Here is an 18,138-nt window from a genome sequence, read left to right as displayed (position 1 = left end):
TTATCTTTTTTTCTTCTATGGTATGGGGTTCTAGGTAGGCAGAGAAAGAAAACAAGATCTTGGGACAGGTTGCCTTTAGTCAGTCCTCTGGAAATCCATTAATGTGTCCTGCCTTTCATCACCCTCCTCCACCACCTACCTATTCACACCCTGGTGCCCAGTATGGGTGTTGACTTAGCTCACCAGCCCAACAGCATACTCAGACCTTGGTTCAGACTTCTCTTATTGCTAAATGGAAGCCTGCCAACATATATACAGTAAACAATTTTCAACTTTCCACTTATCTTTTGAATTTACACTTTATGAAATTCATATTTCTTAACAATTGTAGGCTTTAAAATAATCTGGATTATTTTTACACGGATCAAGTAAAATATAGAGATCTTAATCTTGAACTTTACCTTTGCTGGCCTTAAAGTTAGCTATGCCTAAGTAAAGAAAGTAATTATGAGATCCTGATAGCGAATCAGATTCTGATTCTAACAGTTTTATAACCTAATTGTTAAATTACTAGAAGCAACTACATGTCTACAAGTCCTAGCTAAAACAAACAAAAACAAACAAAAAAACAAACAAACAAGAAAACCCCATGAATCTAAAGCTGAAAGTTTTAGCTTGAAGGAAGGGAAGGAAATGGGTATTTGTGATTCAGGACTTGTGGAATAAAATTAAACAGCAGAGAAGACCGAAATATCGAGATGTCAGATTTCACTGGGTACTTGTGAGTGGTGAGGCTAGGAGTTGGGGGTGGAGCGAAATAGGAAGGACTAGCTAAGGGCGGGATACCTAACAGCACCTTAATACAAGAAAGGCCTTGTTTAGTCAGCGGCCCTCAACAAGTTCCCTTCCTTAGTGTGTCGGTGACCATAGTAACAGTGGAGGGTGACCCTCTCCCCCCGAGCATGCGCAGTGCAGCGCAAGAGGGACGCGTCAACAATGTATCCCTTTTTTCTTCGGTGGGAGAACTACAACTCCCAAGAGACCACACGGCGCCGCGGCACCGCCTCCCGCTGTGGCTCTGCCCTGTCCCCTCCCTCCGGCCCCGCCCTCCTGCTAGTCCCCTCCCCTCCCACCGAGTGTGTGTCAGTGACCCAGAGGCGGTGTGAGGCGGAGGGACCGTCGGGGGGGCGCCGCCGCCGCCGCCGCCTCCATCAGCAGCACCATCCTTGCCGCGCGCTCGGATTTGCGTCGAGCCCTCCGGGAGCGCACCACAAAGCGGACCCCGCGCCTCTCTTTCCGCCCGCGGCTCCTCAGCGCTCGGCTCCTCGGCCAACTTCCCGTCGCCCGGCTTGGCCGGCTGGCGAGGAAGGCGGCGGCAAAACGCCGCGCTGTCTGCTCGCGCGACCGGCGCACGCACACTTCACCCCCTCGCTCCGGGTTTCGGAGCCGTGCTGGGATTCCGGCCACCAGCAGTTGTCCGGTGAGTGGCCGCAGCGCGCCGCGGGAGGGGTCATGGCGGGGTTGGTGAGGGATGCGGGCAAGGTGGGCGCGCAACTTCCTCGGCGGCTTCCTGGGGCGGCGGGCCGCCTGCGCGCCCCCGCACCGGAGGCGGCCAGGAGCGGAGTTTGCGGCGCCTGCATCCCGCGCCCTAGCAGGAGGAAGCGCCTTTTGTCAGGAGCCGGCCGGGCGCGCCCTCCCCCTCTGCCTGAGAGCGGGGCGCGCCGCGGCCGGTTGCGAGCCCAGAGCTCAGCGCTGGCCGCCAGCTGCGCGAGGGGAGCTCTGCGGGGGTAGGGAGGAAGAGAGAAATGAAAGAAACAAAGGGGGCGGTAGGCTTTTCTTTTGTTTGTGAGAATCTGATAACTTCTTTCTCCTTCCTTACATAACGCAGACTTCCAAGTTAGTCATTCTTTTTATTGTTATGATTATTGTCATCATCTCTGAGTGGCTCTTGCCTTTCCTTTCATCTCTGAATCTCACAGCATTTTAAAACACTGATTAATTACACCTCCGGGCCCCCTACGAAACAAGTTAATGCGCCCGTTTCTGTAAGTGGATAAACTGAGGCCCGGAAGAGCCCTCTAATTGATGGATATGCTTGATCTTCCAACTGCGCCTGGGGTTTGAGGAGCTGAAAGCATTTATGAGTAGGAACTCGTTCTCCAAAGTTAAAGATGCTCATTTTACTTATAGGTTAAGAGAAGTCTAAAAGAAGTCTGGGTAATTGTTAGGTAGTTCAAACAATAACTCTTTTTACATAGTGTTTGATTCTTAGAACCTCAAAGGACTCTTTAAAAAGGCTCCAAGTGGGGAAAATACTGTAAATCGTGAACTCATCACCTACTTTAATTTTTGTACATGCAGGTCTCTTACAAAGCAAGAGAGCGATAATGGAGTGGGAGGGCAGAGATTTTTAAATGTAGGTTTAACAGATTTTAATCTCTGCTCACAAGGAAATGTGTCTTGGTTTTTACAGCACCATCAACCTTCCCATCGTTTAGTCATCAGTGTATCAACAAATGTTAAGTGAGCACTTTATCTCTAGGTGCTGGCTGTGCTAAAGGCTGAAGCTTGGAATGTATGAAGAGGTCGTCAATTTGTTTTGGTTCTGAGTCTGTGTACCTACTCTGCAAAATGTTATTTTGTTTTCATAGCAGCTGATCTTTTGTTTCAGAACTGGCTTTGTCTTTTTTCAACATTGAATATGTATTTCATGATTGAGGGGAAACGTAAGGGTTTTAAAAAATTATTTAGTTTGCATAATAGTGTGAATATAAAATTTTAAATTGTGAAGAAGGTTCAGTTTCTACAGTTTTAGTTTTTGATGTGTTCTTTATAACTAACAAAATGTTTTCCCAGAGTGATCAGATATACATCTCTCAAAACATTGTTCTTAATGCAAATACAATATATGAATTCCTTGTTTATTCGTACCAACAGCGTCTTCTAAAGGAAAATACTTAACTCTGAGGACAAGTTTATTTATTTTGGTAGCTGAACCAAACTGGAAGGTGCCAAAAATTTAAATCAAGCGTCATTTCTACTAGTTATTTCTTGAGGTGAATAATGGTCAGAACTGTAGTAACTGTGTGTACTTTCACTTATCTTAAATTCTTTTTAATTTAATTTTGTATTACTAGTTGCCCCCAGATTTTAGACTCTGGTGGTTCCATTAGAAAAGGAAAGTGAGACATCTGTTATTTTGATATTTTCCCTCTAGTCATCTAACTAGTTCCCTTTCTGTAACATGTTAAAATAGAGCTTGAATTTAAAGCAATTGGAAAATAAAACAGTTAAATGTATGGAAAGTTGCATGTAGTGAAGTGGTTATAATGCCTCATCTAATAAATTTACAACTTTTAAAGAGAAAACTGTCACCTAGTTAGTTTTTTATTACTGTTACGGAAGGCTGTAATGAAATTGTTGACTTGAAAAAAGTGAAATAGAAATCATGGGTTAGTGTCATTTTTTGGTGGGGGTGGGATGTGGAATCCGTGCTCTCCTTAAAATTTTCTTTTAAGTCATCTTACAGTTGGTTATGTTGAACTTTTTCTGTAGCATTTACAAATCAAGTTTACCAGAGGTATTTTACTTTAAGGAAGCTACTAGCACAACGTCTTTGCTCAATCACTAGAGTCCAAAGGCAGAAGTTAGTGTTGAGCAGCGAAAGCTGGCATCCCAGATTTCTTGATTTTTGGGGGAACCCCTTAAAGGAAATGACTGAAAAGTACAAGGCAGGGAACTGAGTCTCTAGTACTGCCCAATGGTACAGAAACAGGTTTCAAGGGGAAGCCTAAGTATGTTTCCATTTGACTTTGTTTCAGCTTCATTTCAGGTTGTCAAAACGTCACTGGTATATTCAGAGTATATTTCAGAATATACCTGTGTTCAGTAGGTCATATGATAAGAACTATAGTAGTTCTGTGAATAACGGTTTTCAGTCGGAAATTTCTGTAGCTGATGAAGATTTTAAGCCAAAAGACTTAGAACTTAAAACTATCTTTCTAACTTTCTCACACATATACATCTTAACCATGGCACATCAATATGGACCTATTCTTACATTTGTTAAATCAGAAAGGCTTATATGGATTGTTTTATTACATTTTAACTATATTAAAATTTCATGATGACAAGTATATATATATGATGGCACTGAGATGGTTCTAGGAGTTTCTTTGGAAAAATTATGTTATTCCAAAAGTTACATTTATGTCTTTTAATTGAGGAGAATAAAACAACTTTAAGAACCAGTAGAAAGAAGGAAGAAAATCAACAGAATGAAGGAAACCTGATGAAGATGTTTTTAAAGAGTCCTGGCAACATTATTCTAGCTAAAATCTATAAACAGTGAATTCCACTTAGCACTTTCTGTTTATAGATTTCTAGCCATCCTTTTCAGATTCCCTCTAAATAGATCACACAGGAAAAGTAAATAGAAATCATTCTTTCCAGGGATTTGGGCCATTGGAGATTTTTTTACACATGTGGTAGTGGCTGTTTATTGTTGTTTTCTTTGTTTAAGTTTGATCTCTGCCAGAGAAAAATTTCCCCAGACTAAAGTGTGAGAACCTCAAAATAAGAAATATTGGTCACCAAAAGAACTTGATATAATTTTGAGTTATACCACTAGCTTTTTTTTTTTAATGTTATCTTGAAAGACCACCTCTAATAATTTTTCCTTCCCAAGTTTAAAAATGATTGCGTAATATATTATACACGTAGTAGGTCCTGCATAATTTTTGATGTTACCAAATGAATTTGCAGGTAATAAAGGGAAAGCACAAGATTTCTTGAGTGAACATCAAGAAATTTCTGATTTTTTTTAATAGAAATAAGCATTGGAGATATATGAACATCTGATTGGAGCCTTTCAATTAGTGTAGGTTTCTTCAGAAATAAACTTAGGAAAAGAGAGCTTCATCAGGTAATTTAAGAGAAATGAATTGTAAATGAACCTAAGACATTTTTTCAGAATATTGTACAAAATGTTTTAATTTTTTGTTTTTTATTTTTTTTGCCACAATAAACTTTTATTTCTGAGAAATTGAGCTCTACATAGTAGTCCTTGTATCACTTCTGTAACAACTTTTATATAGCTCAAAATAACCATTTACAGAAAGAATGTATTGCTGGTGCTTGTAAATGGGAAAATCCTGACGTTCGTCATCTCCTGGTCAATCTTGGCCATTAATGTTGTTTTTCTTTAAAAAAGTTTTTAATTCAAAACACATACAATTTACTTCCTTTTCAAAAAATTAATCGCTAATTTTATTTTATAATGAATCTCTTGGGATGTTGCTAATTTTAAATATATGTAGTACCCTCCGTTTCCCACCATCTTCTGCAGTTTCTTTTTCTGTTAGTGTTTTGGCTACAATTTGCTTTTTCCCCTAAATTGTAAAAATAAGCTAAGAAATGTTTAAACCTACTTGACAAGAAAGATAGTAATTTATCATGCTAAACTTCAGCTCAGTTTCAACATACAAAGTATGTAGAATCTGTTTTGGAGATAAAAGTACACTTATTTTAAAGGGGTCTAAAGCAGAGTTAGTAAATAGATTTCACTTTGGGTACCAAATCCGATTGTTTGATGGTGACTGCCTGAAGTGTAATATTCAGAAAACTGGGAGTCCTTAGTTAGATTCAGCAGGAAAGAGTACCTGTGATTAGCACTTTCTGCTATTGAGTGGACAGTGGACTTTTGGCATAAATGTTAAATATTCATTAAGTATTTATTGCATGCCTTTTAATGTCAGGCACTGGTCTAGATGCTGCTATTACACAGGCTAAAATCTCTGCCTTGTGTTCACATTATCTAAGACACAGACAATAGATAAATAAATAAAATGTTTAATGTTTTAAGGACAAATGACCTGGCTTCTTCAAGAAATAAATAACAATAAATAGCAAGAAATAAGAGATGGAAAGGGAACTATAAGATTAAAAGAGACTTAAAAGACATCCACCAAATGCAGTGTGGACCAACCTTACTTAGATCCTACTTTGAGCAAACTAACTGTTAAAAGACATTTATGAAAACTTGGAGGAAATTAGGACATTGACTGGATATTTGGTGAAAAGGAATTGTTAATTTTTTTCGTTGTGGTAATGTGTTACGATTTTTAAACAAGAGTCCTTACCTTTTAGAAACGCAATGTATTTATGAATTAAACTGATAGCAGGATTTTTAATTTAAAATAGAGGGGAAAAGAGCATAGATAAAACAAGATGGGTTATATTATTGAAAATTGTTGAAGGTAGATGATGGATACATGAGATTTCTTATATTCTCTCTACTTTTGTGTGCATGTGAAGATTTTTATAATGAGTAGTATTACATACATGAAAATAAAGAAGGAAAGAGAATATGTGGGATGTAAGTATGGGGAGGGAGGAAGATGCAGAAAAGACCTCATTGAGGAGGTGATAGATACTTGAGTTAAGACCTGAAGGAAGTGAGGGAGTAAGCCTTGCAGGTAATCTTGGGCAAGACATTCTAGGCAGAAGGAACAGCTGATTCAGTGGCCCTGAGACAGGAGCTTGACCAGAATGCAAGAAACTACAAAAAGACCAATGTGGCTGGATCAGAGTGAGAGAATGTAGCAGGAAATTAAGAAAGATAAAGGCAGGGTAAAGGAGACCAGATTGAGTAGGGCCTGGTTGTCCATCTTTGCTTTAAAGTAAGGATATTTATTTTATACACATTCAGAATAAGTCTGCTTTAGTCACCCTTGAAGCTATTCACTTATTTCAACAATATTAGCATTACTCAAAATACTTTTGGAAATGTTCAAAAAATTGCTTTCTAAGCCATTTTAAGAGCCACACATGAAAATAGCTCATTACTATATATACTTTATATTTGTTTCTTGCTTTTAAGGAAAATGGGAGTATTAGTCACATGATATCTCATTTTATTTATTAGATATAACTCAAAGAATTTTGACAGAAAGAAAATAAGGAACAACTTTAGGTTCTTTCTAAAATCAGATCCATTTTGGGCAGGCAATTACGGTTTGTAAAAATCAAATCCACCATAGATTAAAAAGGAGTTTTAATAATGTTCTGGACAATTGTAGCATCGTTTAGAATAAGGATATAACCTTTGAAAGTGACTAAAATGGAAGAGGCTTTGTTTGGATATTTAAGTTCTGTTTGATATATTAAAACATACACACTTATACCCAACAAGACCATGACCATTTTTTAATACTTAAGTACTCAAAATAGTCATGCAGGTAAGCTCATTTGTGTCACGCATGCAAGAGTGAAGAGATGGCATTTATAATGAAATTGTGTAACTTCCTTGTTGCTATGTCACACACTGTGGAACTGAAAGGCTAGCATACTTTTAGTTAGATGAATCTGGCTCTCAGGTCTTTTTATTCATGCTTCAATTATTAGGTTAGTAGTTTCAAGAACATGCTGATTTCCCATAAAGAACTGTTTTGAAGTCTTTATTATTAAAATTTTAGAAAAATTGGATCTTACCTTTCAAATGTTTTAAAGCTCCCCCCCCCAAAATCCTCTATAAACATGGATTTTTTAAATCTTCTACTCATGTGACAATATACATGTAGAGATTATTAGTTTTGAATGATTTTTTTATAGGAATCATTTCTTACAGAAACACATTTTCTAACCTGATAAACTAAACTTTTTAATGATTTTTACTGATAACATTGAATAAATAAAACTATTCTTTTTCTAGTTAATTATGCATAATGGGAGGGCATAATGTTTTCTTTTGTATTTTTAACCAGTAATATGCAGAATTTAATGGAAGAAAGTAGAATTTGTGAACCTTTATTATAAAATGAATCGCATAGTGACCACTAAGAATATAGGTATATAAATGTATAAGGAACACTTCAACAAAGCTTCCAGGTTTAAATGTTTTTTAGAAAATTGTTAGGAATCTAGTTCTTTAATTCATTCAGTTTTTGTTCCTTTGGTGTACATGTGTGTATGTGCGTGTGTACAGATAGGTAGCTAGACCCTTTCTTCATATACTCTACATATTACCAGGATGAAGCTGTGAGGCTGGATTATTTAGTATATTTTAAAAATTAACCTATTAGGATGGAACACAGAGCCCATGTTTAATTCCTGGGCTTTCCCTTAACCCTGAAAGTCTTTAACAGGCTACCCTTAAATCATCTGTAAAATAAAAATAGCAGTTTTTCATAAATAACTTTGAAATTCTATGATGACCTTATTAATGTGAGATTCCTTTTAGAAATAGCTTTCAGTCTGTTGATTTGGTAGTAGGGTTATGAATCTGGTTTTCATTTTTGTTTTTGTGGAATATATAAATAACTTAGGATAGAGGAGGAAGAGAAAGAAAGAGGGGGAGGGATAAAGAAAAGGAAGGAAAGAAAAAAATTGGTTCTCACAAAATGATAAACATGACCATGGATCCAAAATGTCCATGACCTAATGAGCTAAGGATGCAAATTTACAAATTGAATAGAGAATTGTAATAATACAGCTTTTATTTCAAGGAAAAAAAGTTGCTTTGCAAAAGGAACATCATATATTTCATGTTGGCTTAAACATAATGACCACAATAAAGCCTATACTTAATTTTGGAATTAATAATAATGATAATTAACAATAATTAAGAATTATTTAAAAATTCAATTTATTAAGCTCTATAGATTTTTGCAGCATCAGGTTTCAGGTTATTCTTTTTCAGCTTATACATTGCAGGATACTTGTATTGCATATCCCTGCCTCTCTCACTTCATCTCTCACTTTCATCTTTTCATCGCTCTTCCAGTAGCTCTGTTTATCTTCCTTTGCCAGGTTAGTAGTGCCCATTGCTCTTCCACAGTTTTCTACATTTGTCTGCTATTTTGTATACCTATAATATAGGCTTGAAGTGAATTAAGGGCCTCAAACAATTCACATATATTGGACAGATGTAATACTTTTCCTTTTTGTCTTACCTATGTAACTTTTGAGTCGGTAGATCCCATCCAGCGAGAAACTAAGAGATAACTGTGTGACATATAAGATGCAATACTTTTTGAACTGAATAATGTTGGAAACAGTAATAAACTCACTGATTTGAAATCCTCATGAGTTTATCCTGCATCTATCCAGAACTGATACCTAAACTGGCAATATTTGATAATGGAATTAATAGCGTAGTAGAATTTCAAAAGCTCTTTTCAGCTCTTGGTATACGTTATATTTTCCAAAAATGTCAGGTAAACAGAATCTTCATCATCACTGTAATATAAGGTTAATTGTAAATGGCCTTGGGGAAAAACTGTGCCTGGACTTCTGTCGAGCTTTTTGACAGTCAAGAGAAAAGGATAAAAAAGGTCAGTTAATGTGGTGAAGAAATTTGTAGCTTCTCTCCTTCCTTCCATGGCCAAGGTGATTGACCCTGATTTTTTGCTAGTTGGTAGATGCCCATCGTAGTGTTCAGCATAGTTGGCTTAATTTTTCAAAAGCATATTGAAGTTCAGTTTTATTTTTTAACAAGTGAAAAAAGTTGCAAGTGTTTTGTTGGTTCTTCAGAACTTTAGTGTTGTATTCCTGGTTCTCGGCAGATATATCCACAGTACTTCATGTTCCTCAGGGTTTACGCCAAATTTAAAGGACTGCACATATTGGAAGCAGTAAAAGCAGATTTCCTTTCATTTTAGACTACAGTTAACACAATGGATTTTTCTTCAAATCGTTTCTCACCACCACACTTTTAAATTTACCAAAGGACCAAAACATCTAAATTACAAAACTAGTTAACTTTATCACTCATGAGCAAATGTGTTAAAAATATTTATCTTTTGTAAAGTACTGCCTGCTTCTAATTAGAAAACACAGTGCTATAGACAGACTTCATGTATCTGAAAGCTTTTTAAATTTACTTATTACTTTACTGTAATTTTCATTTAAAATGGGATGATTCAGTCTCTGAACTAGTCCTCAAAGAAGCAATGAATTGTGAGGTGGACTCTTAAACTATTCAACATAGAACAGATCTGTAACTTCTTTGATGCCAGACCTTTTTTTCAATTCATCAGTGACATTTATTCAACAATAAGAAAATCACAATTTTCTGAAGCTTCTTTATAGTGTCTCTTTTAGAAATGGCATGCCAATTTATTTGTGTATAGTTCAGCTCTTACAGATCGGTCTTTTAAGGCTTTAGCCAGAATTTGCCTCTTGAAGCTGTTTTTAAAATGGCTTCCAAAAAGGATTTGCTAGGTTTCAGAACTGAGTAGGCTGTTAATGATTCAATATGCCCCCTCATTCTCCACCCACTTCTTAAATTGAAAGCTCCATCATAGCACATAGGTGCCCTGCATCATCATGGCTAAACTAAAGAATTGTCACATGGAAAAATTCACCATAAAGTAAAATGTCAGAAAACAATCTGAGTCAGAGATCATTCATTGATCATAATGATACAACCTAGAGGTTGTGGGTTTCATTAAATTCTCTTAATTTATTTACATGTACATGTAAATCTTTATTATAGAACTTGTAAATTCTGAAGACTTGTTTATTTCCAGTTAAATTTTAATTGGTTTGATTTTTATTATCCATTACATGAAAATCATTTTATTTTTTTATTGAATAAATGTATCAGACAGGAGAAGCAGTGTGATTTGGGATAAAAACCACTATACCAGAAGTCAAGAGACCTAGAGTTGGAGTCCATTTATTTTGTGCCTGCCTCATATATTTCTCTTAACCTCTGGGCCTTAGTTTCCTTATCTTTTAAGGTCAGTGACTCTATGATATAACTAATCACTGACCCCAAACCAGCTTCAAACTCCTTTTTGGTACAGCATGGTCAGCAGCTGTATGGCTGGCATTCTAGATGAACCGTCATCTCAACCCTGTAAGGTCTCTTCCAGCTCCATATTCCATGATTCCATGACTATAAATGATTTGCTATGACTTTAAATGATTTGTCTATAGAAAGTATCTCTAGTTTCTGTGTCTTGACTGCTTCTTCACATTGAATATTCAGGATTGAAACTTACTGTGTGAATTGAAGAATTCTTTGTAGTCAGGGGTATAGATAGCATGTTTGTGTTTCATGTAGTACAAATAGACTGAATGATTTTTGCCCCTCTGCCGCAATTCATATGTTGAAACCTAATCCCCATTATGATGGTATTTGGAGGTGTGGGGCCTTTGAGGGGTGATTAGGCAATGAGGGCAGCTAAGCTCTCTTGAATGAGATTAATGACATTATAAAAGACCTCAGAGAGATCCCTTGCTCCTTTTGTCATGTGAGGAGACAGCAAAAAGATAGCTTTCAGTGAACCAGGAAGCAGGCCCTCACCTGACACCGAATCTACCAGTGAGTGTCTTGATCTTGGACTTCGCAGTTTCCAGAACTGTGAGAAATAAAACTCTGTTGTTTATAAGCCATCTAGTCTGTGGTATTCTGTTATGGCAGTCTGAATGGACTAAGACGTTTTGTGATGTTAAAAACAGATGATTGAAGAAAATTCATGGTGCACTTAAAATTCCAGGTGGAGTGGAAACAAATCAAAATGGTCAGTGAAAACTTGATTTAAACTCATTTCAACTCCTAAATGTTTCTGTGCCAAAACCTCAGGTTAATGAAGTTCAGGGTTATATTGTGTCTGTTTGGAGGGAACATAATGAAGCAGAATCAATACTGGACTGAGAGACTAGAGGCCTGAGTTCTAGTAAACTTTTTTAAACCTGTTTAGTGCCCTCATCTATGCAATGGTATTAGGCCAGTGCTTCTCAAACATTAATGTCTTGTGGGAATTACCTGTGGATCATATTGAGATGCATATTCGCAGTAAGTCTGGGTGGGCCTTGAGATTCTACATTTTTAACAGCCTCCCAGATATGTTATTGTTGTGTGCCATGGACCACACTTTATAAAAGTACATGGCAATATGAGGCCCCTTTTGACTTAGTGGGTCTTTAAATCATAACTTTACTTCTTTGTCTCCAGCTGGTTTACATCAAGTTTTATTAAACTTGTTCTTTTTGCAGTCTCTTGTTCTTAGACTCATTCCCTATTTTCTCAGTCTGATAGCTCCTTTAGCTTTGCTGGTTTTCCCTTTCCAGAACCAACTTCATAGGTGGTCGTTCAAGTTAGATATTAGTGTAATAGAGAGAGGCTTCGATTTGAAGAAATCTATATCCAGACCTCTCACCCACTGATCAGCAGCTCTGTTCCCTTGGGCAGCCCTTAGCACAGTGTCAAGCACAAAGTAGGTGCTCAAAAATTGGAAGTTATTTTTATTATTATTGGCAACCTGATTTGGTTTAGTAGAGGAGAAAAAAGGGGACGATCTTTCGCCAGCCCAGGACCTCCCTTCTGTGTATATTAACTGAAATTCTTCAAACTTACCATGATCAAAAAAGACTTCTTTATTTTTTTTTCCTTATCTGTTCTGCCTCCTTCAATCCTAATGGAAGTTAATTGTTCACTCTCTACATGCCCAAGTCAGGAACCTGTTGATTCTGCCTTGGTGTTTGGTTTCTCAAGTACTGCTTTTTCTGTCCTTTACTTCTATCATTTTTGACAAGGTTAGCTCTTCATAATCTTTCACCTGGGCTGTTTTTATCTGTTCTCGCTGGTACTAGTCTCTTCACGTTTCTCACATCCTCCTCCTCCTCTTCACACATCCTTCATACTGCTTTCAAAGTTATTTTCCTACACAGTCTTTAAAAAAATATTTCTTGAATGCCTACTATGTAGAAGACACTGCAGGCCTTGAGTATACAGTGAGAGGACAAAATGAGACAGTTCCTTCCTAATGAAAATCACAGGCTAGGAAGGGAGATAGTTTTAAACACAAGTAAATCAAAACAAGGTGCTATGAGAGAGAATAATGATTATATTGGGTGGTCAGAGAAAGCAGTTCTTAACACTTGAACACTTAAGCTGCTATCTCAAGTGTTTGAGAAGGAGACAGCTAGGCAAGAGCAGGACAAAAAAGCAGGAGAGTTGAGTATATTTTAGAAGGGAAATGATAAGACATGGTAATGGATAGGATGTGGAAGATGAGAGAGAAAGTAGCATTAAGGACTTCCAGGTTTTTAATACGAGCAATTATTGGGTTAATAGTGGTACCATTTACAGAAACAGAAAGATTGGGGCAGAACAGGTTGGAGCAGGGGCTGGAATAAATGTAGTTATGTCAGTTCCATCTCCAATTCCCCATTTGCTGTAAAATCTGTTCCAAATTCATTCTTGGCTTATAAAGTTCTTAAATAGTTGGACTTTTGACCTTCACTTACTCTCTAGCTTCTCCCTCAGCTTCTCTTCATTACTGTGCTTAAGTCATAATGAAATTCTTACTGTCTTCAAAACACTTTTGATCCTTTGCATACGTTATTCCCTTTGTCTGGAATAAATGTCTCTCCGGCTTGGGCGTTTTCATCCTTCAAAGTCCATCATGAATATTATTCTTCTGTGGAGTCTTCTCCAACTCCCACCAGTTTTAGGTTAGGGTCTCAGGCCTTTTTAATGTTAAGTGGTTAACATTTGGTTAATACCTGTTATAGCACTTATCACATTGTATTAGAATTTCTCTTTTAACATATCTGGACATATTTCACTAAACCATGAATTACACAGGTGCAGCGATCTAACTAAGCTTATTTTTGTGTTCCCAGGATCTAGTATACAAGGTTCATAGGAGATACTCAGAAAATGAATGAGTGGGTATTGTTTGTCTATAAGCAGTCAGACCCCGCCCCCTGAGCTGAGATGAGTGTTCTCTGTTTCTGTGGGGTCGAGACACTGCTTTTACTATACTATATTGAAATTAAATTATCTTACATAAGTTTCCTAAAAACAGGAACTGAATGTTGTTTTTTCTTTTTCTTTTGTTCTTTTTGTGTGTGTGTGTGTGTGGGGGGTGTTCTTCCTAGTGCCTAATACAGGGCTTAACTTAAAATCAGGAAAATGCCATTAGACTGTAGTTCCATTACGGAATGCCTCACCAATAGTGTCCTTGGTAGATGGGCATTATGGGGGCTGGAGATAGTAGGAAGGTAGATCCAGTATAATTATAATATATTTCAAATGCTTGCTTGTTATTCTTGATAAAAAGATATGTAAGTATGCTCTAAATAAAATAATAAAATTAATTTTTTGAAATAGCTGTGGAGATCACCTCTTCTCTCCATATTACAAAGTCTCAGCAGCATATTTGACACTGTCGACCACATTGTTTCCTACTTTTTAAAACATTCTTCGTTTTACACCATACACCAGCACCTTGATGCTGTTACTTTTTTATTTCAGGAGATGCTGCTGCTTTTTCAGATTACTAAATTTTTGAATTCAAGACTTAGTCTTAGGCTCTCTTTCTTACTCTGTATGCTTTCCCAAGGTAATTTCATCTGTATTTTGAAGAGTTCCAGGTTTATGTTTCCCATATGGATAAATATTACCAAATCTCCCCATGGATGTCTCAAAGGTACCACAGATTCCCATTCCCAAGTTCAAATTCATGGGAGCCTCAAGAGTACCAGACCATAGAAGTTTTTGAAGAGTGATTTATTCATAAAAATTAATTTCTAGAATTATTCCTCTCCCTAAAAATTTCTGTTTAGCAGGAATAGTTTCTATACTAAAGTAATCATTTCTAAATAATTGATAATATAAATATTCAAGTAAAGAGAAATGGAATATCAGAAGAATTTTAACAATAAACTTTTATTGAGCTACTATTATTTACTAAGCACTTAGTTTAATTTTCATAACAATCGTTTGAGGTAGGTAATATGTTACTGAAAGATGATAGACTATAATGATTATAAGTATAGACTTTTAGTCAGAACTTCTCAGGTTTTCATCCCAGGTAGCTGTGTGACCTCGAGTAATTTCTCTAATCTGGGCCTCAGTTTCTTCATTTGTAAAACGGAAATGATAATATTATTTATCTCATAAGAACATTGTTAGGAGTTAAAGCATTAATATGTAAAGATCTTTGTAAAATGCCTGGCACTTAAGATAAGCACTGCATACATGTTGATATTATTACTTACATTATCTTAGATTTATAGGTAAGGAAAATGAACCTTAGTGAAGTTGGTCCAAGTCTCACAGCTATTAAATGATGGTGCCAGGAGACAAACTTAGACAGTCTGACTCCAGAACTCTTTTAACCATTCCGTTACTTTATTTCAACTAATAATAATTTATCTCATCCTTTTGCACAGACTCTATAGTAATAGTCTCATTGTGATCATGAGTATTATAAGAGCATTCACACTTGGTATTTAAAATCTAGATCTAAAATATGCAAGTAAAAGCTCACTTCAGTGTAATCCGAGAAGCGCAAAGATATTCATCTTAATGTTTTATTCTGTGCTTTGTTTTTCTCCCTTTCTTGTTGGTTAAGTCACCAAGATCCCTGGAAAGTGGAAGTACTACTTCTATATTACTCTTACATATCTTTAGTTGTTGCAATTTACATACTCTGTTAAATCTTTTTCTAAACATTTTTAGAATGACTTGGCTCAGTAGTACGTCATATTTACAGAGTATTTAAAATCAGTAATTTCGATATAAGTATTACTTCTTTTGAAATTATATAGTGATTTGTCTATTTCAATTTCCCAAGGAGTTTTCCTTTGAATTTTAATTTTATTGGCTGCTTTTTCAATAGAAACTTTGATTTTAGTATTTTGATGTCTTTGGATTAGTCTGTATATAGTTGAATATGCTTAATATTATCAGCTTTAGTCTCTGACTCTTATTTAGGCCTTTAATAAAAACATCTGGTTACTATATACAGCTTCTGTAGATGATTTGCTCCCCCTATACTTGTTCTTTTTTCCATTGTTGGCTTTTTATTCTTATTCGTTCATTTGTGACCCCTCAAAATTTCCTTTGTATTAGGACAATATAAAGGAGAAGATAAAAAATCTTGTAGCCTTTGAACTTAGCAAGGAGTTCTTGAGATTGGACTTTGAGAAACTAGAATCATCTGTGAAGCAAGGTGATTTTTTTTTTTTTTTAACGTTTTTGCAACTGAAGTCTACGACCTAGTGTATTTACTCTTGTGGAAACAAATATACTTAAAATAGCGTTTCTATCAGTTAAGACTCTTTATATTCTGATATAAAACTCCACTCAAACTGGCTTAAATGGGGAAAAGATTTATTGGTTTGTGTAAACTAGCCTGGGATAGGTGTGGCTTCAAGAATGCCTCCACCCAAGGCTCAAACAATGTCAAGACTCCATTTCTTTATGTTTTTTAGCACTGCTTCCACAGTGTTGGCTTTATTCTCCAGCCCTACCTACATGAAAAAACGATAACTTCAATCCCTTTAGCCCCTAAGTCCTCACAGTCTCTTGTGTGTCTGGAAAGAGTGACCATCCTTTTCCTAGAAGACCCAGCAGAGGTCACACTGCATCTCATTTTTTTCAGACTGGCCACTCCCCTTGTAGGCTGGGGATGTGAAGCTCTTACTTGGACTGAGCCATGTGTCCAGCCATCGAGTTTGAGGGCATAGTTAATTCCACCAGATACACATAAACTGTTTGTATTTCCAGAAGGGAAATGAAGATACCATTATACCACAGGAAGGTTAAATTTTTGCTGAGCAGCAGAAAGTAGATGTCTTTAACACTTGATAGTGTTTCCCTTTTTCATTTTAAAGGTTAGCACTCCACTAGGAAAGACCAGATTTTTTTTTTTTTTTTGGAGTTTTAGTGTTTGGCACTAATTTGGGATTTGTATGATTTCACTTCTAAATTACTGTTTTAAAGCAATATATAAATGAGAGTTACTAGGACTTTTCACCTCTTAAGAGCTTTGAAAATATATTGAAACATAATTTGGTGCCACCTTAACAAATCTTATACTATTAATTTTCCTGTTAGCTGTAGTAATCAAATTCATTGATAGTTCTTGTGATATAAGGCAGTGTCTTTATGGATTAACGTTCTTCTAGGTTAACACTTCAAGGCCTTGAGCAGACTGGGACATTGGATCAAGAAATTCATAATCATGACGTACTAAGGTTCTATAGCAATTCAGGATCTTGGGGAGAGTTGGAGTTAGGAGTAAGGAGTGATGAAGGACACTACTAGCAAAGGCTTTATGTATTGATTTCTATGATTGATTTTAGTCTGAAAAGGAAAACTCAATTTTTACTGAAAAGGATAATAAGATACCCCTTGTGTGGTTACTCTTCCTTTCTAACCCCCAAAATATAAAAGGAAGTGGAAAATGATACTTAAATTTCAGTCTCTTATGTAATCATTCAGATAGCACCTTCTATTTCTTATGCTACATTACTATATATATGAATGAGTATGCTCATCCCTATAATATTTTAACATTCTACAGTCTTCAGAAAATTTTAATGTTTTTTAAAAATTTCTTGATACCATAGAAATATTTATGCTTTATCATTCACCAAATTAAAATGCAGACTCCATAAGATATAACTTAAACATATATTTAACATCTTTTCCTTTATTATTAAGTGCTGCAAAATGATCAAGACAAAGTTTATCTTTTAGAGAGTTTTCAACTTTAATATGAGATAGCACAAGATCATACATAACTATGTTACAAAGCTGGATATAGAGTTTAAGGATAAGGAAAGACTTCCTAATTGGAAAAGGTATGTAAAATGGGTCTTGAAACCTTAGATTATATTACAGGTAAGTAGTGACAACCTTAAAACAATTGTTTACTGAGCATTTATTATATATTCAATGATAAATGTGACATAGGCAGGGATAGCCATGCCACTTTAAATTTGAAGAAAAGTTGGAAAGAATTTCAATTACGGTGAATCCAAAAGGCACATGGTTTAAAATATAAAAATCAGAAGTAATGGAGCTCATTGGGACATGTCAAATGGAGAGCTTTCTGTTTTTGTCACTACAATAATTCTTGGTAGTGTAAGCGTGGAGAATCATTTCTAACAAAAATTACATTGTTTCTAGGGAGGTAAGTAATGATTTAAATAAAAACTTAATAAGTCTGTCTATTGCCTTAGAAGATGCTAGGTTAACCTAACATTAGAGTCATTAAGTTCCTTTGTGTATAGAACAGCAATATTAGCAAGTAGACTGTATTCTGCATCTTTTAGAATCAGCAATGTATTTATTTGCTTGGTTTTTATATAGGTATTAGTGAGTTTTACAAATATAGTATGGTTTACTGAAAGTGGACTTTACAAAATGCCTTGTGACTTTAAATGAGTAGT

At 36.1% G+C, this 18,138-nt stretch overlaps 1 protein-coding gene across 1 annotated transcript in view; it reads left to right on the top strand.

Moving 5' to 3' along the window:
• The first annotated feature begins 1,081 nt into the window (after positions 1-1,081).
• The window catches only part of PELI1 (pellino E3 ubiquitin protein ligase 1), a 46,693-nt gene continuing 29,636 nt past the window's right edge, over positions 1,082-18,138 (top strand). The window contains exon 1 of the mRNA XM_016159839.2: positions 1,082-1,420. The gene's annotated coding sequence lies outside the window, so the exon portion shown is untranslated. The remainder of the gene's footprint in view (positions 1,421-18,138) is intronic.

Source organism: Rousettus aegyptiacus, unplaced genomic scaffold (genome assembly GCF_014176215.1).
Source record: "Rousettus aegyptiacus isolate mRouAeg1 unplaced genomic scaffold, mRouAeg1.p scaffold_m13_p_7, whole genome shotgun sequence".
Classification (NCBI taxonomy): Eukaryota; Metazoa; Chordata; class Mammalia; order Chiroptera; family Pteropodidae; genus Rousettus; species Rousettus aegyptiacus.
This window is presented reverse-complemented; position numbering and strand designations above follow the sequence as displayed.